At 47.8% G+C, this 24,402-nt stretch overlaps 1 protein-coding gene across 5 annotated transcripts in view; it reads right to left on the bottom strand.

Moving 5' to 3' along the window:
* GLIS1 (GLIS family zinc finger 1) overlaps positions 1-24,402 on the bottom strand; it is a 226,600-nt gene that overhangs the window by 112,006 nt on the left and 90,192 nt on the right. The gene's annotated exons all lie outside the window — the stretch shown is intronic.

Genomic DNA, 24,402 nt, shown 5'->3' with positions numbered 1-24,402 from the left:
GCTGGAACAGGCAAAGAATGCATGCTCCCCGCAAGCCTCCAGAGCCAGCACCTTGATGCCAGAATCTTCCACAGCTGTGAGAATAAACTTCCGTTGTTTTTTAAGCACCAAGTTTGTGCTAATTTGTTATGGCAGCCTCAGGAAACTAATACACATTTCTTTCATCATTATTTAATGTCATTTTCTGTTTTGCCTATTACTTTTTTTGGAGGGGGGGATTCTTTTGCTAATTTCTCAAAAAACTTGTTAACTTTAGTTTGTCTGTTTCTAGCAATTAACACACAATGGTGATAGGGCTGCTTATGCCACTTCTTAGTTTATTTATTACTTTAAGTATCTTTTAGTACTTTTTATGGTTTACAACCAACTTCTTTTACTCTTTACAATTTCTCATTTATGGTTAAAGTATCAAATTTGATACCAACTCTTTTAAAAAAACTAATGAATCAAATCCAGCAATATATGAAAAGGATGATTCATCATGACCAAGTGAGGTTTATCCTCAGAATGTAAGGTTCTAGATTAATCAGCATAATTCACTAAATCAAAAGAATGAAGGAGAAGAGACTTATGATCAGCTCAACTGATGCAGAAAAAAAATTCACGATAAAAATTCTCAGCACACTAGGAAAAGAAATGAATGTCCTCAATATAATAAAGTACATCAATGATAAACTACAGCTAACATCAAGCTTAACAGTGAAACACTGAATGCTTTCTTCTAAGATTGGGAAAAAGTAAGGATGTCGATACTCACCACTTCTATTCAACATATTAGAGGTCCCACAGCTAGTACAATTAGGGAAGGAAAGAAGATGGCATGAAAATAGAAAAAGAAGCATAACTCTTTACTCTCAGATGACATGATTACTTACATGGAAATTCCTAAGAAATCTCCAAAAAGAAAAACATGGAAAGAATAAATTAATTTAGCAGTGTCACAGGATACAAGGTCAACATGTAAAAACAATTATAATTCTACATACTAGAGGAATTAATGGGGAAATAGAATTTAAAAAGCAATCTCGGGCTTCCCTGGTGGCGCAGTGGTTGAGAATCTGCCTGCCAATGCAGGGGACACGGGTTCGAGCCCTGGTCTAGGAGGATCCCACATGCCGCGGAGCAACTGGGCCCGTGAGCCACAACTACTGAGCCTGCGCGTCTGGAGCCTGTGCTCCACAACAAAAGAGGCTGCGATAGTGAGAGGCCCGTGCACCACGATGAAGAGTAGCCCCCACTTGCTGCAACTGGAGAAGGCCCTTGCACAGGAACGAAGACCCAACACAGCCAAAGATAAATAAATGAATAAATAAATAAAAATTAAAAAAAAAAAGCTATCTCACATATAATAACATCAAAAAAACATAAAATTGTTGGGAACAAAGTTAAAGTTTTGTAAGACCTTTACACTGAAAACTATTAACACTGCTGAGAGAAAGTAATCAACACCTAAATAAACAAGGAGAGATACTATGTTCATGGATGGAAGATTCAATATTGTTAAGATGTCAATTCTATCCAAGTTAATCTATACATTTAATGTCATCCCAATCAAAGTTCTAGCTGGTTTTTTGGTAAAGCTTGACTAGTTAATTCTAAAATATATATGAAAATATTAAGGACCTAGAATAGCCAAAACAATATTGAAAATGAAGTACAAAGTTGGGGGCTCACACTATCTGATTCAAGACATTCTATAAAGCTACAGTCATCAAGACAGCGTGGTACTGGCATAAGAATAGATGAATACACATAGATCAGTGGAAAAAACAGAAAGCCCACAAATAAACCCACATTAATATGGTCAACTGATTTTTCCCTAAAGTGCCAAGACAACCAATAAGGGAAAGAAGTCTCTTCAACACATGTTGCTAGAATAACTGGATACCTATATGGAAAAGATGAACATTGACCCTTATCTCACACTGTACCCAAAAATTAATTCATAATGCATCATCAACCTGAATTTAAAGCTAAAACCATAAAACTTCTAGAATAGAGTATACCTCAAGACAGGCAAAAGTTTCTTTAAAAAAGCAGGAAACAAAAGAAAAAGTCGATAAACTAGACTGATTCAAAATTTAAAATCTTTGTTCTTTAAGAAACACCATTTAGAAAATGAAAAGGCAAGGCAGATAATGGGAGAAAATATTCCCTACACATATACCTAACAAGACTTGTATCCTGAATATATAAAGAACTCTCACAACTCAATAATAAAAGGATAAATAACCCAATTGAAAAATGGACAAAGGACATGAATAGATTTCTCAAAAGAAGATATGCACATAGGAAGATCCAAAGATGCTTTGCATCTCTAATCATCAGGGAAACTAAAGTAAAACCAGGGGACAATAGCAACACTGGCTTATTGGAATGTGGGTAACTGGACACTCACTGAAGGGCTAATGATTGCTGCTAGAATGAAGGACTGTCTTCCTGCTGGCCAGTTCTGAAGAGAAAACAAAATGCAAGTCCAGCTTCCTGCAGCTCCAGGTCTGGATGACACACCTGGCTTCATTTGTATGGACCTCCTTTTCCTCCTAGCAGGAAAAAGTCAGAAAAACCTCCTAGAGGAGATGACTTGAGCTAAATACTGAAAGATTACTTGCCAGGAAGGCAGGGCATGAACAGCATCAAAAATGCAAGGACCAGACATGCAAGAGCAGGAGGTATCGGGAGCTTTGAGTATTTCAGAGCTGGGATTAGGAAGCCCAGGAATTAAGATGAGCAGGGGCTGGAGCAGGTGGGGCCCGGTGGGCCACCTCAGTAACCTTGGACTTTATCCTCTATCATGATGGAGTCACAGATTCTGTCACTTGGTCCAGTTCTGGACCAAGTCCCAACATGCAAACTGTATTATCCATTCGTTCTTCATTGACTCAAGTATTCATTCAACAAACATTTACTAGGCACCTGCTGTTGACATTCTTGTCTCCCCAGCCTAGAGAGCACCCTGCATTCCCAGCCCTGGCTCTTTCTCTGGGATATACAGCCACTATAGAGTGAACTCCTATTAGGTGCCAGGTGCTGGGCCCAATACTATATAAGCAAAATCTTATTTAATTTTCATGTATTCTCCGTTTTGCAGATGAAGAAATGAGAGGCTCAGAGAAGAAACTGATTCAAACCTTGGCCTAACTGAATCCCAAACCCCCATTCAGATTGATCCACCCATCTGTGCAGAAACAATACCCAAGTACAGGCTGCAGGCCAGGCCCTGTAACCAGCACAGGGGCACAGGTGTTCACAGTGCTGCCCTTGAGTGCTCACACCTGTCTGCCCGTGACTTGCCTCTCCCATCAGAGGGGGAGCCACCTTCCCTCACAGAGGTCCAGGCCAGCCCCCACATGCCCAGGCTGAGTGACCGTGGAGCTGTAGGGAGGGCACCAGCTCGGTCTTATGGACTCCCCTCTCTAGCCGCTCATGACAACAGATGCTCTGTCCCTTTGCCTCCTGGTGGAAACACCAGGCCCAGAGTGCAAACGAGGCATGGTGCCAAGGTCCAGCCTCTTCCACACCAAGCCCACATCTCCCTTTGGTGTGACCAGACCCTGGCCAAATACTGAAGTTCCCAGTACTGCAGCTAGTTGTTAATCCATCTAGAAGTAAGTCAAACAAACAGCAGACACAACCCATAGCTTCACCAGGAGACAGCTCCCCACACCTCTCTCTGGAGCTCCTGCCAAGTCTGTCCTCCACAGCTAGGCGGCCACAGGCTCTACACACTGCCACCTCACCCCAGGGACTCCCATTTCTGCTCCAAACCCTTTTCAGTGACCCTCATTCCCCAGGCCTGATGGTCACCAGCCTGTGTCCAGAGGATCCCCGAGCTAGCCGGGCTAACTTCTCTGCCTATCAGCCCCTCACTGCTCTGCTCCTGCCACACCCACTGTGACGGACTGAATGTTTGTGTCCCCCAAAATTCACGTGTTGAAACCATACCTGCTGTGTGATGGTGTTAGAGGTGGGGCCTTTGGAAAGTGATTAGGATTAGATGAGGTCACAAGGGTGGAGCCCTCATGAATGGGATTAGTGCCCTTCTAAGAGTCAGAAGAGAGCATACTTCCCTCTACTTTCCCCTATATGAGAGCACAGAGAGAAGATGGCCACCCACAAACCAGGAATCGGGTCCTCGCCAGTCACTCAATCTGCCAGTACCTTGACCTCAGAATTCCTAGCCTCCAGAACTGAGAATTAAATGTTTGTTGTATTTTTGTTACAGCAGCCTGAATGGCTAAGACACATGCCCTGTCCCCAAACATACCTCAGGGGCTTTGCTTTCCTAGTCTCTCTGGCCTCTCTTCTCTCATGTCTGTGCAGCTCCTTGTCCCCATTCATATCTTGGAGCAAAAGCCACCTCATCTGGGAGGGCTTCCCTGATGCTCTGGGAACCTCACCCTCACACCATCCAGTCTGACCATCTTTATAGCACTCATCATTATTTAAAAGCATCTTGTTTCTTTACTCACCTATTTATTTTCTGCTCTCATGAACTTGGTCTATTTTGATCACCACCTAGATCTGAGAGCACTGCCTCAGAATAATAGGAATTCAATAATTCAACTGTCACGTGCATGAATCCCACAAGGCCCAGCTGAAGTGACGCCGCCTCAGTGCAACCTTCCTGGACACCTCTGCTCAGATCTCTCAGAGGTGCAGACCTCACCAACCCCTCCCAAATCTTTCCCACTGGTGCCCAAAGGCCGGGCTGTGGCTGATTCATCTCTGTGTCCAGCACCTAATATAGGGACCGGTACGCCTCAGGGGTTGAATGAACACATTTTCTCTGAATAAATAAATGAATGCAATTCAGCTTCCCCACCTGTGATAAATGTAAAAGGGCTTTGTCAACTGTAGAGTGCAGCGGGCACTCACGTACATGCGCGCGCGCGCACACACACACACACACACACACACACATATTCCAGGGCCTGACAGTCACAGGGCCTTACCGCACGGTCTGTTGAACTGAATTCTGGGCAGTTCTGCCTGTGCCCTAACTCCAAGGCCAATAGTCACAGCCACACATGGGCCCTGTGCAGCCCCTACCTCAGTTGGCGTGAGTCGGACAACTCATTATCTGCGTGGCCAGGAGGCAGAGGTTAAGAAAACCACAGAGCTGAGTGCTCCGCAGTCCTGGAGGGGGTGTGGAGAGCTGCCTGCACATGTGAGCAGCAGATGGTCAGCCTGGCCAATCGGGAGGGTTCCCTTTCAGTGACAATTCATTTTCAGTAATTATCCCTCTCTCCTTTAAAGTCACCTAAGGTAGCCCTCGTGGGCACAGCGGACTTCTTCCCTGGGAGAACTTTCAAGTTACTTGCACTTTTGGAGATGCATAGAATTAAAAGCAGATGTGCCAAATTGAGCCTCCTGCTTGCTGCTCCATCTCTGATTTTTTTTCCTGCCGGCCCACTGTAAATGTTTTTAAAATGGGACCCCGGTACTAGACATGTCAAACAGCTGAATTCAAGGTAGAGGAGGCTGCCAGCAGGGAAGACGGATGAAATTTAAAATCCCTTTCGACAGATTAACTAGAGACACTTTGAAGCCATAAATCATGCAGACAGTCTAGAAGAAGCTAATAATGGATTTCGGTTTTATTCGTATATTTATTATCTCAAAGAGATAGCAGAATGCCGGGCCAACACGCCTGGCTGGGAAATCCACCGGGACTTCCTATGGCTGATTATCAACCAGAGAAGAGGTGGGACAGGAAGGGAGGAGGGACATAAGAACCGACATTAATTATGTACCTGCTGTGTGCCAGGCACTGGGCTTGGCGTGACTTGTTTTGTTTAAGCCAACCATGTGAAGGAGACAATATTGTTCCCATTTTATGGATGAAGACTCTAAGATACTCCAAGATAACTTGTTCCAGGCCACACAGCCTGGCCTCCCTGACGCCAAAGCTCTAGTCCTTCCACCCAAAAGAATGCAGGAAAACAGATGGCCCAACGTGACAGGAGAGAGCACCTGAGAGACAGACAGACAGACAGACAGACAAACAGCAAGTGTATGAGCTTCTGCACCCCAAGGGGCCAGTGCCCCAAGGATTGGTGCCCTTTTCCACTGCTGGTCCTTCAGTCTTGCTGTGCCCTCTGCCTGGGGTGCCTTCAGTGGTCACGTCCTGAGCTCACGATCATGTCAGTACCCAGCCTGGGTCTCTGCCCTCAAGAGAGTGCCCTGAATTACAGCATTTTTATATTTGTGTTATATATCCCTAGAAGGCTTCCCTCAAATAAATATGACCGTATCCATTCCTGTATCCTTCCATGGCCACCCAGGAGATGCTCAATGCTGTTTTTATCATTCCCTGATGCCCCAGCACCTTGAATACGAGCATCACATCTACCAAGGGCAGGGGGATGGCCAAGGCAAGACGCTAATATTCATGAAGCACCTCACACATTTTTGGTGCCCGCTCTGTACCAGCACCAGGGATAGAATCGTGAACCAGACATAGTGCCCACATGGAACTTACATCTGAGTACCAGGCACCTTATAAACTAATTTAACCCTATCGACCTAGGGGGACAAGCAACACCCTGAGAGGTCAGAAGGGACGGCCATCAGGGAAGGCTCCCAGGGCAGAGAACAGGGTCCCGGATCTCTCTTTTACAATTCAATGACTCTTCGTCCAGAGCGGTGAGCCCCACACTCTGTGGCGCATCGGAATCACCTGGGGGACTTATGAAAAATATATCTGGGCCCTGCCCTAGATATAGCAAATGAGAATCTCGTGGGATACGGCCAGGGAAGCTGCCTTTTATGAGTGCTCCAGAGGGTCCTGCTGAGCTGATCCTGCTGCTAGCCTAGTGTTTGGCCACCACCAAACTTTAAAAGAAAGTCTCCCTCTTTGGCCTGGCACACCCACGGCCCTTCACAGCCTGGCTCCAAACCACCCCTCTGGTCTGAGCTTCCAAGACTACACACACACACACACACACACACACACACACACACACACACACACCCCCCATACAGTCATAGAGTCCAGGCCTAACAGCTATTTACCATTCCCCTGATAAGCCCTGAATGTGCAAGCCCACCCCACCCCATGCTCCATGCCGTTCCCTCTCCCGAAATGCCTTTCACCCACTTCCACCTGGGGAATCCATTCCTACTTATCTTTCAAGGTCCAGCTCAAACATTTCCTCCCTGAAGCCCTCCCGGATCTCCTCCGTGCTTCATAGCCCCATGAATTAGCCCCTGCTGGGCCCCTGCTATCCCCACCACTGGACGGTTGGCTCCTCAGGGCCTCTCCCCAGTTCTCCCGCCAGCCTGACTCCCTGGCCCAGCACCTGGCTCAGAACGGAGTCCTAGAAATGAACAAGGCATGAGATGGTCTCGGAGAACAGGCCATGACCCAAAGATACAGAGGAGAAGGGGAGGCATCACTGGGCTCCTTGTTCCACTGTCCCAGCCCCACTGCAGACACGCTGGCCTCGTCCCACTCGGGGAGGTTGCTCCTCCTTCTGGGCCTTTGCACTAGCTGTCTCCTCTGCCCCGGGTTCAAGGATGCCTGCTTCCTGTCATTCAGACCTCCCTTCCTACGAGAGGCCCTTCCCTGACCGCCCCCAGGCCCCACCACTCACTAACCCCTCATCTGCTTCATCTCCCTTCTTAGCACGTACCATTGCCTACATAGTATTCTGGCTGCTCACGTCTGTCTGCCCCACTTGAACACAAGCTCCATGAGGGCAGGGACTAATATTTACTAAATCAAGTGGTTTCTGGAAAGCCTGGAGAGCCTTCCTGATTATTCCTGCACACACGTACAGGCCTTGAGAAAGCCATCCTAGACCATTCCATATGTGAGTCTTGGGTTTTCCTCTCCTGACTCACCATGTTCATGTGTCGTGAGTTTTAAGGGACAAAATATCTTCAAAAATTGTTTTAAATTCCATAACCCTATCTCTCAGACAGCTTAGATTTCTTTCTTTTTTAAAAAATTGTGTTAAAGTACACAGAACATAAAATTTACCATCTTAACCATTTTTAAGTGTGCGGTTCATGGTATTAAATACATTCTCATTGTTGTGCAGCCATCACTACCATCCATCACCCTAACTCTTTTCATCTTATAAATCTGAAACTCTGTACCCATTAAACAAGAACTCCCTATTCTCCCCTCCCCACCAGCCCCTGGCAACCACCGTTCTGCTTTCTGGCTCTATGGTTTTGACCACTCTAAGCACCTCATATAAGTAGAATCATACAGTATTTGTCTTTTTGTGACTGGCTTATTTTGTTTAGTATAATGTCCTCAAGGTTCATCCACCTCGTAGAATATTACAGAATTTCCTTCCTATTTAAGGCTGAATTATATTCCATTGTATGTATATACCACATTTTGGTAATCCATTCATTGGTCGATGGACACTTGAGTTGCTTCCTCAGACTGCTTAGGTTTTAAAATGTTCATTTTTTTCCACTACACCTATGTGTGTGATTGTATCTGTGCATATACACATACACACACATATTTAACATTTTACTACATATTGACACTTGTTTAGTATTTGTAACACTAACTATCAAATCATGAGCATTTTTTCCCTTGTCACTAAGGATTCTTCAAAAGCCCCCTTTGAACAGCTGCATAGTATTCCATCATGGAATTCATCATAACTTATTTAGTTATTCCTCATTGTTAGACATTTAGGTAGGGTGTTTCCAATTTTTTGCTATTATAAATAATGCTGTTATGAGCACCCTTGAACATAAATCACTGTCTGCATCTCTGAACGCTTCCTCGGGACAACTTCCAAGAAGAGGAATTCCTGGGTCAAAGGGATTGAATATTTTCCAGGCTCACAGAACGTATCGTCAAATTGCCATCCAGAAAGACTGTCCCCATTTACATTCCCACCAGTGACTGGTGAGGGGGCCAACTTCACTGCACGTTGCAACAATAAGCAACAGGATTTCCTTTAGCTTTGCTAATTTGTGAGACTGAAATCAGATTTCATTTTTATTTGGATTTTATTACTAGTGGAGGCAAATATTTGAAAATATCTTTGGCTATCCATATTTCTTCTTCTGTCAAATGCCTGTTCCCATCCTTTCTGCATTTTTCTTATCATTTTGGGGAGCTTTTCTTAGGTATTAAATACATCAGGCTTACATACTTTTCTCATTTTGCTTATTGCCTTTCATTATTGTTTATAAATTTTTACACATAAAAATGTTCTAAATTTTCAAGTAGTCTAATCCAACAGTCTTTAGTTGAGATCACTTCCATGGGCTTTAAGTAAAGCTAGTTCTTTTCCAACCAGACATAAGATAAATATTTCCCTATAATACCTTCTAATTTTTTGTGTGGTTTCATTTTTCACACTTAACTCCTTAATCCATCTGGAATGTATTTTGCAGGATAATGTAGGTGAGGATTTAACTTTATTTTTTTCCCCAAATAGTTAACCAATTGTCCCCATCTGTGTTATTTTTTTCAAGACCCTTATAGCACGGTTTCTACCATCTCCCTTAGTAGCACCACAGTGTAATAATAATCACAAATATCACATATATCACTTACACTTTACAAAGCATTATTCATTTATCATTCATTCATCACGTTTTTGTTGAGTGCCTGTTATGCACTAGGGACTATTCTAAGTGCTAGGAATCCAGCAGTGAATAAACCAGATAATAATCTCTGCTCTCATGGAGCACACCTTCTAATGGGGGAAGTAAAATAAGTAAGTAAATTATACAGGATGTTCGCGATAATGAGAAAAATAAAAAGGAAGGGGGATTGAAAGTATTTGAGGGGAGCACGCACTTCTACATAGGATGCTCAGGGAAGGCCTCACTGAGAAGTGTCACTTGGATAAAGACCTGGGTGGGGGGCTGAGCCATATGGATGTCTGGCTGTAGGGGGAGGACATCCAGGCAAAGGAAACAGCCAGTGCCAAGGCGCTGAGGCAGCAGGAGACCTAACGTGTTCCAGGATCAGCAAAAGCCAGCGTGGCTGTGGTGGAGCAGGCCTGAGGGCATGAAGGAAGAGCTGAGGCCAGAGGAATAAGGGTGCGTGTGTGTGTATCATGTAGGACCTCCCAGGCCTTTGTGCTTTACCTCCACATCTGGATGAGATGAGAGTTCTGGTGAATTTTAAACAGAAGAGCAACATCACTGATATTTTAACACAGGGTTTGTCAACCTCAGCACTGCTGACATTCGAGGCCGGATAATTTTTTGCTCTGGGAGGCTGTCTTGTGCATTGCAGGATGTCTAGCAGCATCCCCAGTAGCTCACATGTGTACATGTACGTGCACACACACACACACACACACACACACACACACACACACACACACTCTGCTGACAATTAAAAATGTCACTGTCAAATTGTTCCTCGTGGGGGCAAAATGCCCCCAGTTGAGAACCACTGCTTTAACAAGATCACTCTGACTACTGTGCTGATGGGGGCAAAGGCAGAGACAGAGAACCAGCTGAGCAGCTACTGCAATCGATCAGTGAGAGATGATGGTAGTAGCTTCAGCCAGGGTGGTGAGGAGTGGCTGGACTGGATATACTGTGAGTGTAGAGGCACCAGGATTTACTGACAGATCAGCTATAGGGAGTGAAAGAGAAGAGTCAAGTATGACACCAGGGCTTGATCCTTAAGATATGTAAGGACGGAGTTGCCATTTACCAAGATGACGACAGGAGAAGAACCAGGTTTGGGGAGACTCCCAGGAGCTATTTTGGTCACGTATGTTTGAGACATGCCAATGGAGACCCTGCAGAGCAACAAGATTGACAAGTCTGGAGTTCAGAGCCCAGGTCAGAGCCCAAGACATGACTCTGGATCAGCAGCAAGTCGGTGGTGTTTGAAACGAAGTGATACAAGATGAGCCCACCAAGGGAGACAGCATAAACAGAAAAGCAAGCGGTCCAAGGACTAAGCCCAGGGCCGCCAATGCTAGAAGTCAGGGAGCTGAGGAGCAGTGGCCCGAGTAGTAGAAGAGCAAGAGCCGTGTCCTGAAGCTGTGAGAGGGCGGTGTTGCAGGGAGTAGAGAGCGGTCAACTGCATCCAAGGCTGAGCGTTGTCCATTGGGCCGCATGAAAGGCACTAGAAACCTTGGCTAGAGGCAAGAGCTGTTTGGAGGTGAGGGTGGAGTGAGGGCTTGACTGGAGGAGAGCAGTGTAAGACGCTGAGCCAAGGCAGCTCTTTCATTTTGCTGAAATGGGTTCCCAGACCCCTCTCGGCCACGCGTCTTACTGCTGTCACTGCCACAGCAGCCAGGCGCAGGCATGCTTCCCGGCTTCAGGCAGGGGCAGCCTGACAGCGTCTCCTACAAAACACACGCATGCCAGGCAACCTCAGACAACGACCCTAAAGTGGGTGGCGGGTTAATGCTTCTGCTGTGCCCCTGACCAGTGAGTATGGACACCCATGAATAAATACTGTCCCCTAGACAGTGCTCTGAGAGGAATTTTATTTTTTTATTTTTATTTTTTTAAATATTTATTTACTTATTTGGTTGTGCGGGGTCTCAGTTGTGGCACGCGGGCTCCTTAGCTGAGGTGTACATGTGGGATCTAGTTACAAGACCAGGGATCAAACGCAGGCCCCCCGCACTGGGAGCGTGGAGTTTATCCACTGTGCCCCCAGGGAAGTCCTTGAGAGGAATTTTAAAGACCCCTTGGAAGGTGAGGCAGCTCAGGAATGCACTCTTTTTTTTTTTTTTATTGGAGTATGGTTGATTTACAATGTTGTATTAGTTTTAGGCGTACAGCAAAGTGATTCAGTTATATTGATACATACACATACATCCACTCTTTTTTAGATTCTTTTCCCCTATAGGCCATTACAGAGTATTGAGTAGAGTTCCCTGTGCTATACAGCAGCGGTCCCCCGGGCCGCTGACCAGTAACGGTCCACGGCCTGCGAGGAACCGGGCGCACAGCAGGAGGTGAGCGGCAGGCGAGCAAGCAAAGCTTCATCTACCGCTCCCCATCGCTCGCATTACCCCCGAACCATCCCCCCCCCCACCCCTCACACCCCCCAGCCCCGTCCGTGGAAAAATTGTCTTCCACGAAACCAGTCCCTGGTGCCAAAAAGGTTGGGGACCACTATTATACAGTAGGTCCTTATTAGTTACCTATTTTATATATAGTAGTGTGTATATGTCAATCCCAATTTTCCAATTTATCCCTCCCCCCTCCTTACCCCACAGTAACCATAAGATTGTTTTCTACATCTGTAACTCTATTTCTGTTTTGTAGATACGTTCATTTGTACCCTTTTTTTAGGTTCTACATATAAGCGATATCATACGTTATTTGTCTTTCTCTGTCTGACTTATTTCACTCAGTATGACAATCTCTAGGTCCATCCATGTTGCTGCAAATGGCATTATTTTGTTCTTTTTATGGCTGAATAATATTCCACTGTATACATGTACCACATCTTTTTTTTTTTTAACATCTTTATTGGAGTATAATTGCATTACAATGGTGTCTTAGTTTCTGCTGTATAACAAAGTGAGTCAGCTATATGTATACATATATCCCTATATCTCCTCCCTCTTGCATCTCCCTCCCACCCTCCCTATCCCACCCCTCTATGTGGTCACAAAGCACCGAGCTGATCTCCCTGTGCTATGCGGCTGCTTCCCACTAGCTAGCTATTTTACATTTGGTAGTGTATATATGTCCATGCCAATCTCTCACTTTGTCCCAGCTTACCCTTCCCCCTCCCCATGTCCTCAAGTCCATTCTCTACGTCTGAGTCTTTATTCCTGTCCTGCCCCTAGGTTCTTCAGAACCTTTTTTTTTTTTTTTAGATTCCATATATATGTGTTAGCATACGGTATTTGTTTTTCTCTTTCTGACTTACTTCACTCTGTATGACAGACTCTAGGTCCATCCACCTCACTACAAATAACTCAATTTCGTTTCTTTTTATGGCTGAGTAATATTCCATTGTATATATGTGCCACATCCTCTTTATCCATTCCTCTCTTGATGGACATTTAGGTTGCTTCCATGTCCTGGCTATTGTAAACAGTGCTGTAATGAACACTGGGGTGCATGTATCTTTTCGAATTATGATTTTCTCTGGATATATGCCCAGGAGTGGGATTGCTGGATCATATGGCAGCTCTATTTTTAGTTTTTTAAGGAACCTCCATACTGTTCTCCATAGTGGCTGTACCAGTTTGCAGGAATGCACTCTTGCACTGGCTCTCCCCACGTCCCCACCCCGCTCTGTTTCATTCCCTCAGCTCTCATACCTGCTCCCTGGGATCACCTCCCAAGGAAACTACCTGCCCCAGAGCATGAAACTCTCTGCTGTTGGGGGAAACCAGGCTAAGACAAATGGGAAGGAGAGAGAGGAGAAGGAGGCTGGAGGTGGATATGGAGTCACGAGAGGGTTTGGGTTTTGTTTTTTTTTAAGACGTTAGAAATAACAGCAGGCATGTATGCTGATGGGAATGACCCAGGGGGAAAGCAAAAATTGATGCAGGAAAGAGCGGAGAATCATTGGAGCCGTGCTGTCCCTGAGTAAGTGAGAGGAGGGTCCACAGTTGTATTTACAAAACTGGGCCACAAAGCGAGTCTGAATACATTTCAAAGGACTGAAATGAATAGAACATATTCTCTGACCACAGTGTAAAAGATAACTCGAAATCTCATATGTTTGCAAATTAAAAAGATGCCCTGTAACTGTGGGTCAAAAAATAGAATGAAAATTAGAAAATATTTTGAAGTAATTGATAATGAGAAATCTACATATCAAAACTGTGGGATACTGCTAAAGCAGTACTTAAGAAAACTTTATGGTTTTTAATGTCTTAAACACATTTATCAGAAAAGAAATGTTGAGATTTAATGAGTTAAATGTTCATTTCAAGATTTTTGTTTTTAAAAGAGCAAAATAAAGCAGGACGAGAGAAATAATAAAGATATAGGCAGAAATCAATAATATAGAAAATATACACAGATGTGCACATACACAATAGAGAGGATCAATAAATTAGCCTAAAGTTGGTTCTTTGAAAACAAAAATAAGACTGACAAACAACAGACAAGACAGATCACAAGAAAAAAGTAGGAGGAACAAATAAGTAATACCAGGAATGAAAAACAAGGCAACACTTGAGGGCTTCCCTTGTGGTGCAGTGGTTAAGAATCCGCCTGCCAATGCAGGGGACACGGGTTCGAGCCCTGGTCCGGGTGGATCCCACATGCCGCGGAGGAACTAAGCCCGTGCGCCACAACTGCTGAGCCTGTGCTCTAGAGTCCATGAGCCACAGCAGCTGAGCCCACGTGCCGCAACAAGAGAAGCCACTGCAATGAGGAGCCCGGGCACCACAACAAAGAGTAGCCCCCCCTGGCCGCAACTAGAGAAAGCCCTAGTGCAACAACGAAAACCCAACACAGCCAAAAATAAAAATAAATAAATTTAAAAAAAAAAGACAACACTTGATGCTACAGGCAATATAAAGATACTTAGACAATATTTTAAATGTCTTTATGCCAATAACTTCGAAACGTAGTCAAAATGGACAAATTCCTAGGAAAATATAATTTAACAAAACTTTAAAGAAGGAATAGAAAACCTGAATAGTCCTATAGGCATTAAAGTAATTAAATAAATGGTCTAAAATCTTCCCACAAAGAAAACTCCAGGCCCAGATCCCTTTTCCAGTGATTTCTACCAAACGTTCAAGGAAGAAACACTTCTAATCTTATACTCACTCTTCCAGAAACTAGAAGAGGGAATACTCCACAATTCACTGTATAAGGCTAGGAAAACCCTGATATCAAGCCTCAAAAAAAGACAGTATGAGGAAGGAAAACTACAAGTTAATTTCATTCATGAACATAGATGGGAAAATTTTAAATAACATTAATAAACTGAATCCAACAGTACATAAATAGGAAAACTACATGATGACCAGGTTGGGTATATTCAAGGAATTCAAAGTTGGTTTATCATTTAATGTTATTCATCACATTAACAGATTTAAAAACAAAATGAGCATCTCAATAATTGCAGAAAGAGCATTTGATAAAATTCTACACCCATTCATGATTTTAAAAGAAAACTGTTAGTCAATCTGGAAAAGAAAGGAACTTCCTTACTATGATAAAGAGTATTTAGAAAAAGCTAACAGTCAATTTCACAGTTAGTGATAAGTTATTGAAAGATCTCCCGTTGACACTGGAAGCAGAAAAGGTGCCCTCCATCCTTGACTTCCATCCTCCAGTCCTACTATATTACATAGTATGTGCTATATAAAAATTTTACATATTATATTCTGGAGGTCCTAGCCAGAAAGGAAAGGCAAGAAAAAAGAAATAAAAAGATTTAGGATGTATGAATACAGCTGAAATCCACACCCAGGTTTCTCTGATTCCAGCTCATACAGAGGACTCCCACCTCTGATTCCAACCTGTGCTTTACCTGTCTTTTTTTTTTTTTTTCCGTTTCACCGGTCTTCAGTCCTCCCCCTACTCCCTCAGCGAATGCCTGCTGGGCCTTCTGTGAACCCACTGGTCACCTGACATTTTCTGCCTCTCCCTGCTCTGCCCTGTGGTGTGTTTTTGAAGACGCTTCCTCACAGACTGCATGCGGGGGGCCGGGACCACTCTCGGATTCTTCCGTGAGCTGCACTGTCCTGACCTCAGGTTCTTCAGCTCCTTGTGGGCAGGACCAGGTCTGATTCACCTGGGCTCCTAGCCCCTCACACACAGCATGTCCCAGCCCACTTACTAAACGACGAGTGAGTAGATGGAAGGTGACAGAAGCAGCAAGACACTCTCCCAGGCAGGGCTTCCTGCTTCACCAACATATATCAGCTGCTTCCTTTCTTCCTTCCTTCCCGCTGCCCTGCACTGAGCAGCTACTCTGTACTGGCCCTCTGCTGGGGGCACTGGGGACATAAAGGGGCACGCCGAGACCCAGCCCCTCCCTGGTGTGCTGACAATGGCCACACAGAGCACTGGGAGCAAGAAGGTGCCTGACCCAGCCTGTAAGATCAGGAGAGGCTTCCAGGAGGAGGGGGCTTCTAAACTAAGCTACAGAATATGAGAGGTGTTAGTTATTGTCTAAAGGAGGTTGGAGGTGGGAGGATGTTTGGGGCTGAAGAGCTACAAGTGGGTCCCTGCGGGTAGAGCACTGTGAGAGTCAGCAGGGAACAATGAGACCAGAGACGTCGCTCCTAGAATGTGTGGAACTGTGAACCCTCCTGCTAGAAAAATGCATGAATGCATCATAAGATTGTGCACATACATTGAAGCCCACCCTGGAGCCCGGGGTTCTAAGAATCTGGGCTATATCCAGAGGATGGCAAAATCGAACTGTTCCAGATTTAGGGGAAGAAAGATACAAGTGAGCTTCAACTGCTGTCCACTTTCACCCATGACCTTGGCCAAGATCCAAAATAATCCCCCCAGGGCCAAGCTTGACCTCCTGGCTGGAACAGACACTCAATCCAACATGCGAGGGTCTCGCCGGCACTGGGCAGAGCACGCCGGACAGAGGCCTTGCAGTGACCCCATCACTGGGAAGGAAATGTCACCATCCCCCTCGTGAGCGGCACCATAACCACCAAGATTGCTGAGCACTCAAGCAGGGATGGACAGACATGTGCCAAGCAGACAGGAAAGAGAAGAAAGTTCCTAAAACAGGACGCGTGTGAGCAGAGGACATGGGCATGAAAGAACCTCGTGCTTCAGGGGGCCTGGCTGGAGGATCCAATGCCAGGACACTGACTGGATATGTGTGAGAGAAGCTGGCCCCTGTGGGCCAGACCCCAGAGCTTAGATGCTGTCCTGAGGGCAGGAGAGAGCCAGCATCCAGTTTAGGCTTAGAGAGTGCACTCTGGTTGGGTGTGAAGAAGGATCCATAACCGTGGTGGTAACCGCCACGCTATGTCCAAGGGAGTGCCCAACCTGCGAGAGGCAGTGTACACGGCCGGGGAACCAGGGAGAGCATCTCTGAGGAAAGGGGGGTTTCTGTGTTTCTTTTCATTTTGACAGATGATAACAACTACAGGTCTGCTTGGTGATGAACACCAAAGATCCAAAGGAAAGAGTGCCTGCCAGCTCGTTAACCATCACAGCAACTATACTGGGCATTGGCTGCAGGAAGGAACGACTGAGCGAAACAGATATTGGCCGAAAAGGACAGGTTTCTTCTATGTCAGCAAAGGCCCAGCTGGTCAGGAGTCCAGGTCCCTCCCTCAGCAGACACATAAGGCCAAGACCCGCACAGGGTTAACCAGGGGCCACTGCAGAGTCACAGAGTCTATAAGTGGCCACGGCAGTCCTGAATCTGGTCTGTCCTCCCTCTTGCCCCAGCCTGGCTGCCTCCCAACCCCAGTGGGCCACTGAAGCAGCACAGAGCGTGGGAGCAGGGAGTCCCGTGTCCACGTCCCAACTGCCACCATCGTGTGGCCCTAGCCAGCTCCTCTCACTGCAGCCTCAGGCCAGATGGCAGTCAGTAAGTTCCTTTCCACCCCTAAAATTTCACACACCCAGAAGCCAACAGGCAGAAGGAGCCAATGGACATAAAACCGGAAGTGATCATGGAGGAACCGGTCAGGAAGGCCACTGGAAGAGGCAGGGCTGGTCCAGGCAGCTAGAAAACAGAGGCAGCAATGGGAAGGGGGCTGCTGGGGTTAGGGGCTGCCTTGACTCACCAGAAGAGCTCAGGCAAGTCACGCCCCACCTTGGTGCCTGGACTTCCTCATCCACAAACTGGGGTCAGGGGGAGTGAGCTGGACCGGTTGCGTCCAGGGTCTTTCAGCTTCACACTGACAGCACAAGCCTGAATAACAAAGGACTGAAACCAGGATCTGCCACTGGGAACTATGTGACTTCAAGAAAGTCCTTATTCTCTCTAAGCCTCAGTTTCCTCATCTGTAAAATGGGGATAATACCACACACACACACACACACACACACACACACACACACACACACACCCCCATAGGGTTGTTCTACACACACACACACCCCCATAGGGTTGTTCTAGAGATTGAACTACACCAGGTGACGCAGAGTAGCTACCTGACAATGACCACACTCTCCAGCATGACCCCAGGGGAGGCTAAGGGAGGATGTGGTCTGTGGGCTCTGCCAGGCCCCCACTGCCTCTCTGAGCTGCACTAGGTCTGCGGCCATCCGGCCAGGCTTCTGGGGAAGCCTCTCCAGCCCACAGCTGGGCTTTCTCACCACATTCGGAGGCATTTTCCTTGGTCCCGGTGGGCTTCTCTCCTTCCCTCTCCCCTTGGCCCACAGGGTGGCAACTCTGAGAAGGCCTGTCCATCTCCTCAGGGCTGGCAGGAGGCGCCCTATAAATCAATCAATAAATTCCAAGCAGATGCACACACGTTGTTTTGCTTGGAACCTTGGCTCTTTCCTACGGTTGCCATGAAACCAGACTCTCTCAGGTGATTCACAATTTGACGGGGCCGGGCCTGGATCCACCAGAGGGTGACGATAATATTTTCTTTCCTGTCTTACCTCGGAGACAGGGTGCGGTTTTTTTTCCAGCCCTCTATCCTGGGCTGACAGCAAACCCAGGTTTACTCAGTGCATATTTATAGACCCCCAGGCTTGGGGAAGCCAGTAGCAAGGATGACCAGCATTGCCGTGGGGCTTCCCAGTGTGCCGACACCCTCCCCCATAGGACTCCACTTTCCTCAAGCTCCCTACCAGGCTCTGCCTGAGGAAACCAGCAGAGGGTAGCTGTGACTAAAAGCTGAGGCTTTGCTCCTGATGGTCCCGGATTCGAACCCCAGGTCTGACACTTCACCAAGCCTCAGTTTACGTTTTTATTTTGTAAATAGGGATAATACATTTGACAAATCATAGAAAGCTGAGATTTAAATTAAAATAATATACGTTAATAGCTTACCCAGGACCAGCACATTTTAGATACTCAATAGACTGTCACTATTAGTGTTAATAATATTCTGAGTGCTCAGAGAAGGGATAGCTAGCCCTATGACAAGGTCATACTGTAGACCCTGTCATCCTATGTCATACACCATGTCGTCGTCGTGTGGAGGAGGTCAGCCGCCTGCTCCAGCTGGTCCCACGGCTTTCTCTGCAGCCCACTGGACTGGCTGGCCCCTCCCCCTGTACAGGGGGCACCAGGGCAGCCAGTCAAGGAGAAGAAAAGGAAAAGAAGATACACCACAATGGGTGTGCCTTCGTGCTGGGCCCCATCCCATGAGGCAGGGATGTGATACCCGGAAGTTGGAGTTGAGGTGCCTTCCCAGCACAACTCAGCCCGTTCCTCGGGCGGCCAGGCTTCAGGCCAGGCAAACACCAACTCCCTTCATAAAGAATGTCCAGTAAGTAGGGAAAATATCTGAGTCTGCATCCAGAACAAGTTAAGGTCTCAACTACTTTTTGTTGTAACCAAAGAGAAGGAATATAAAAAAGCTACGCGTCTGGTTTAAAAACAGGCCAGTCCCCACACACCTTTTCTGGCTAAAATCCCGACCTGCCCCTCCCTGGATCTCAGCTGTTCATCCGATGGCAGGTTTCTGAGATCCCCAGCGCTCTGCCCAGCTGTCTGAGGGGGCTGGATCTGAGCCTGCCTGTCGGATGGGTATGTGGAGTCAAACCACCACAGAGTTTACTGAGCGCTCGCTATGTGTGGGCATCATGCTGTCTCTCTCCCTTCTCCCCACAGCCTGATAAGGTGGGGAGCACCAGCACTGTGCCCACTACACAGAGGAGGAACGTTATCAGGCAGAAAAGTTAAGTAACTGACCCAAAGTCATCTAATGGCAGGATTTGAAACCCAGGCAGTCTGGGCCCTCAGCCACTCTGCTGCCCCCACCCCTACCCTGTTCCGTTATACAACAGACATACACACACACACACACACCACCTATGCTGAGGCAGCTCCCAGAGTCTAGGCTCAGCTGAGATTCATAGCAGGATTGTGACCTTATTATCTCTGAGCCTCAGTTTCCTCATCTGTGAAACGGGGATAACACCTACCTCACAGGGCTGTCCTATAGATTAAACTACACCAGATGACACACGGTTTCAGAGGTGAACCTGACACAGCCTCCCTGCCCTTAGGAGTTAATGGGAAAGTCAAGCATAGAGAATTACAACAAGATGCAGACAGCACAGGCCTCAGCCTGGCCCTCAAGGCCCTCTACAGCCTGGCCTCTGCCCACCTCTCACCATGACCTGCTCTCAGGGTACAGCTACCCCCAACCTCCCACAGAGCAGTCTGGCTCTTTACTGACTCTGGGCCTCTGCTCTCTGAACCTATCTGCCCGGAATGTCCTTCCTCACCCTTTTCCTTGGCAAACTCCTAACTCACCCTTCAGGACTCAGTTCATCAGCCACCTCCTCCAGGAAGCCTACTACAGGTTAGGCTGGTGCCTCTTCTAGCTCTGGCTGCTCCTCTCTCCATCCCAGCCCTGCTCACCCTGGGTGGACGCAGCTGTTACATACTCTCCTCCAGCAGGCTCTGGGCTCATCTAGGGCTAATGCTCTGTCTGTTCACCTGGGGTCCCCAGCACAGGGGCTGGCCCAGAGCAGTGGATGTTCAGTGGATGTCTGTGGCATGAATGAGTCAGTAACTCAGCAGATGGATGAGGCAGTGATGGGTGGCCAGAACACCTCCCTGAAGACCCAGCTCTGTGCCTCTCCCACTGTGAAGTCCTCTCTGCTCCCTGACGGCATTCTGTCCATCCACCTCCCTCCCACTGCTCCTTTAGGACACCCGTACTGACCCTTTCTCTGGACTGGGCCCAGGGAACGTGGAGATGCACCAGAGGGGCTCAGGAGGGACTGCAACTCACAGGTAAAAGTGTCGCACTGGGTCCTCCCAGCAACCACCAGCACTGGGAGGGAGGGGGCCGTGCCACCCCAATGGCCACCTGCTTGACCACCATGGTGTGGCCAAAGCAGGCAGGCGGGCTGAGCTGCCAGAGCTGACTCTGCAAAGAGATAAAAGCCTGGGAAACAAGAACATGCAAAGGAGGGTAGGGAAAAGGGGAGACGGAAAAAAATAATCAAAAAAAGGGTTCTTTCAGTATTTGTTTTCAAAGCCACTGACGAAAACCAGATTTGAAGTTTGGGGAAAAAAAGGGATTTGGGCCTTTCAAATTCCACTCTCCACTAATTGACTGCAGTTTCCTTTGAAAGAGCCCCCAGCTCTTCTGAACAATCAACGGCCCAGCTGGGACTCGACAACCAGCGGCATCAAGGCCTCCTGGCTCCAGAGGGTCGCTGTGGTTGTGTGAGCTCTGGACAAACAGATGGACCCTCAGAATGAACACTCAGAGCCAGTTCCTGTGTGAAGTGCTTTCCATGTAAAGAGGCCAGGCCAGGACTCAAACCCAGGTCTGTCTGACCCCAGGGCCTGTCATTTTGCCATTTTGCTGCCTGCCTCTCAAGGTGCTTATGGCTTATCGGCGGCAATAGGGAGCCACAGCAGGTTCAAGCACAAAACTCCTGGAGGGTAGGTTTTCTGACAGGAGAAGCAAACTGCCCGATCCAACATCCTCAGGACTCTGAGAATGAAAATCCTCATGGGGTCAGGTGCCCACTCCGTCACACACACACCCAGCACTCCCTCCCCACTCAACCAGAGAAACTGTCGTGTTCTCTATTCTTCTCCTCCCTACAAAGTCAGAAATGCCTCCCAACTCAAGCCCTGTTAACCCTCCTGCCTGTTCCCTTGCCTGACCTGGGAGCATCTGGCCAACCATTTCCCTTTGGAGCAGCTCAGAAACACTTTGTACTTGGAGAAATCTAAAACCAAAGGCCCAAGAATCCCAGCCCTGGGAAAATCCAGGAGCCTCACCTGATGGCAGCTCAGACCGTAACTCCCTCCCGCATGAGACTCTTCGACCTCGTGTCTCACAGAGAGGTCCAGAGGGGCAGGAAGACTTGCCCAAAGACACAGGTCAGTCGTGGCGTTGGCACAGTCTGAACCCAGACCTGGTATGAACCCTGCTGCCTTTCCCCTGGTCCATCCCATCCATCTGGACAAAGAGCCTTACTTGCCTTCCTGAGCCATTACCCCAAAGGGATCTATGAGCAGCAAAACCAGAATGTCCTGAAAATGTCAGTTTTCCTCCCATGAATGGAAAGGGCCAAGGTCCTTCAGCAAAAGCTGGCCTCCTGCTTTTGTACATGCTGTTTCCCCTGCCAGGAAAGCCCTTCCCCTCAGAGAAGTCCCTCTCTTACTAGGAGGCTTGCTCCAGTGTACACGTCCTCCAAGACACGCTCCTTGACCCCTCTCCTGTGCTCCTGTGTGTCCTCTCTCTCATGCCCTGTGTGGCACAGTGTGAAACAACTCTGCCCACCTGTTGACGCCCATGCATTAGCTCCTCTAAGGCAGGAATGTCCCAGCTCCCACAGTAGGTGCTCCAGCGGTGTCTGGGGAAGGAGGAGGGCAGAGAAGGCCAGAGGAGGGCAGAGAAGGCCAGAGGAGCCCAAGCACTCTGGGAAAGGTCCTGGGGGTGAGTCCTGACTCCATCACTTGCCAACTGTGTGACCTTGGGAAACTTAATTCCCCTCTCTGGGGCCTTGGGCTCCTCACCTGAAAAAAACATGAGTGACAAATTCTGCCCTGTGGGGTTGTCATACAGATCAAATGAGATTGAGAGTACAGAGGCACTTTGTGAATTATGGCGCTTTAAATACATAAGGACAATGGGGGGTGGCTAGTAATGATGATGGGGCAATGGGGACAGGCACCACCTCAGTTGTGGAGTGAAGGTGATGTTCCTAACACGCCCTCCTGACACATGTCCACCTCACCTCCAGCTTCTCGGGATGGAATAGTCAGTCTGCTCACCTGTGCTAGAAAAAAGTAGGGGAATGAATGATCACTGAGCACTTGTTCTGTGCTGGGAACTGCCACAGATAGCACCTCAGCTAATCCCCCAGCCCCAGGAAGCATCAGCCACTGATGCCAAGAGGTGAGATGCTTGGCCCAGGTCTGAAGCTCAGGGCACTCCCACCCCAGAGCCCGTCTTTTCTGCGTCTCCCACTCTAGGCTGCGTCCAAAGCTCTCCTTGACCATGTGTCTAGCCTCCCCTTAGGCACTGCCAGGCATGGGGCCTCACAGGCTGCTCCTGGGGCCACCTGGCCAGGGCCAGGTACACCTCAGGGGCCCAGCGGAGCCCCTTGGGCCAGGCCACACCCACCCTGATGAATCCCCAGGCAGCGTGCCGCCCTGCTTCTGTTCCCCATTATAAGCGAGGACCAGTGCCCGTCAAACAAATCAGGCTCATGAAGCCTGATGCACAAAGATTCTGACGGTGGGATGCTGTAATTATGAACAGCAGCAGCTCAGCAATCTGGGATCAGGGGAGCCGCCTTGCTTTGATGGGGGGCAAGCAGCAGCGCAGCTCAGTTTAGATTGTTCTGGACATCGGAGGCAGGAGGAGCCAGTCCTCTACTCCGACTCCCCAGGACACTGCTAGGGAGTTTCAAGCTGCTTCATGGCACACGAGGCCTTTCACCACGGGACCCCGCCGACTTCTTCACCTCCGCCTTCACCCCCGCCTTCGCAACACCCCGCTGGAACTAGAACTGCCCATTGCTATCCACACTCACCACGTCACTTCACAGTTCCAGGCCTTTGCGAAGGTTATCTGCGTGCCGATGAAGTCCTTTCCATCCTCTAACACCCGGCTCAAATGCCACCTCTTCCTGGAAGCCTTCTGAGCACTCCATACAGTAAAGTACTCCCTCCCCTTGCTGTAAGACCTGTCTCTCCAGCCTCACCTGAACTAAACTCCATCTTTTCTCTTGGCTTTGCGTATGCCGGTCCCTCTGCCTTCCCCCTGCAGCTGTAACTCCAGCTCACCTCTCTTGCCTCGGATTAGACATCATCTCCTCTGGAAGCCCTCCCTGATCTGCTGCCAGGCTGCCTTGGGTGCTGCCCCACCCTCCCCCCCAGCTCCCTGCACTTGCCTACTGTGCTGTGATTGTCAGTTTGCATATTTGTGTCCCATCCTAACCTAGAAGCTCTCTGTTCCCAGTGCCCAGCACAGGCCTGGAACCCAGCAGGAGCTCAGAGAATGTGTGCTGAAGACGTGCATTCACTCGCTATCAGTCAAGGGGCAGGACAATTTGAGGCCCACAGACTGTGGTCTGAATCCCCTGAATCCTGTCCTCTCAGACTGACAAGCCCCGGCTCCTAATAACTGACAAATGAAACCACCGAGGGCTGCCATGACCCAAGCGCAGAAGGCTTCATATGGAAGGAATCAAGAGGACTGAGGAATAAAGTATCAGTTGGAATAGACACTTTATTATCCAGGCCATAAACCTGATTTACACTCAGGTTTCTTCTTTCCAGAAGCTCTGTAAAGTTTTACCTTTGCCCCAGCAAGCCCTTGGAACAACCCTTCAGAGCAACAGGAAATGGCCCATTATGACTCA

The sequence above is a fragment of the Balaenoptera borealis genome (genome assembly GCF_965194805.1).
Source record: "Balaenoptera borealis genome assembly, chromosome: 1".
Taxonomy (NCBI): Eukaryota; Metazoa; Chordata; class Mammalia; order Artiodactyla; family Balaenopteridae; genus Balaenoptera; species Balaenoptera borealis.
Note: the sequence above shows the minus strand (reverse complement) of the source record. Positions and strands in the feature narration are given on the sequence as shown.